Source organism: Haliotis asinina, chromosome 15, assembly GCF_037392515.1.
Source record: "Haliotis asinina isolate JCU_RB_2024 chromosome 15, JCU_Hal_asi_v2, whole genome shotgun sequence".
NCBI classification, from domain to species: Eukaryota; Metazoa; Mollusca; class Gastropoda; order Lepetellida; family Haliotidae; genus Haliotis; species Haliotis asinina.
Genome location: NC_090294.1, coordinates 7,251,849 through 7,253,548, shown reverse-complemented (window position 1 = coordinate 7,253,548; position 1,700 = coordinate 7,251,849).

The window sequence follows — 1,700 nt, the reverse complement described above, 5'->3', positions numbered from 1 at the left end:
TGCACTTGCAGCAGTAGTGGCGCCACCAGAACGAAAACTATACAATCCATGTTTTTTAGAATCTTTACCCGCAACTTTCAGTTTTGAAATAAACATTTCTCTGGCTCTGGAATAGAAATTTGTGCTTCACCCCTCAGAGAGCGATATCCACGTTTTTTTCTGAATAAGTATTCTTGTGAATGTACGCAAATTCCAGCTTTCATTACGTAACGACTTGGCAGTGTAATATGACGGATTTAAGACCCAAAAGCTGAAGTATACACATTTACCATTTCTATATACATGTGCATCAGTCTAGGTTCTTTTCAATAAAACTATGTATACAACCATCACAGAAAGGTACAACCATCACAGAAAGGTACAGCCATCACAAAAAGGTACAACCATCACAGAAAGGTACAACCATCACAGATCTGACCCTCTTATACTAACACCTTCAGCAGATCAGGGAAAAAAGAACAACCTTCAAACGAAATAACAGACACTGCAAGAAACAGCGAACAATCTTGCAACCAAACTTCTTGAAACCAATTGTATCAACATATCAATGTCAGTCGACTCTTTTTTCAGTACCGGTTCATTTCAATGTCTGAGATTGCGGCTCTGGCACGGATCTGTCATACCCGCCATTCTGTGAGCCCAGCTTATACCATATATATTTGCAACAATGGTCGTGACTGTTTACCTTGTTGAATATATGAAGTAAGACACAATACAACATGAAAAGAATTTGCCGGTAAACTGCTAACTCCTTTGAAGGTTAATGCTCACGTTTGCCATAATTTAAAAGCTGTTAAATTTAAACTGTAGAACTTGTCTTCGCTTTGCAAACAATATCGGGCATTTTGTTGGAGAGACTGAGTCAATCTTCATGGACCAAATGTTTCGTCTGCCCCCATATGCCAACAGAAAGCAAATTTGCAAAATTCAACAAACAGAGTTAGTTGTGATTGCAATAATGTGTCCACAAATTAACCGTTCTTGCGGCCACGTGTAATGGATTTTTAGCCCTAGGCGGTATCATATCTGCAACAAAATATTCCAGTTTGTCTTTGAAAGAACGCATAGGCCAATACGAGACAAAAGTCTACATAGGAATAACTAAAGTTGTTTGTGCTTGGTAGCTCAAATCGAATAGAATATCAGTTCTACTGGTAGGACAGCACAGTTGTAATCTCCAGCACACTGTTGTGTCTACTGCTTCTGTGCGAGGAACCCAAATTCTGGAATTAAATCTCACCAACTTGGCGCAAATAGGCAATCATTTTGGAGTTACCTAACTTACCCGCTAGGTGGCACTGTGTCACGTTTCTTGCTCTTTTCTCAAGATTATCTGGGGTGGGTGTGAGCCTTAAGCTGGGAACAGATCTCTCAAACACACCTCCTTAGTCTGGGAACATAGCTCCCAAACAAACCGAATTATACACTTGAAAAGCATGCATTTGGTTCTAAAATTTGCTATTATATAAAGTCTCGTTACGTTGAATTCAATACAGTTGAACTGTCAAGGAGGAGCTAAGGAAAAGGTCTTTGTGAGTACATTTATGGTTTCAACAAAGTTAAATAAGTAGATTTGTCACTTTATGATGAGGATTAGAAAATATGTTCTTTTTACATTGTTCCTTGCAGAAACTTTGGGTATCAATTTTGGTCTTATATTAAGAATTGTGTTAAATGTGTTGACACGACATGACTAGCGA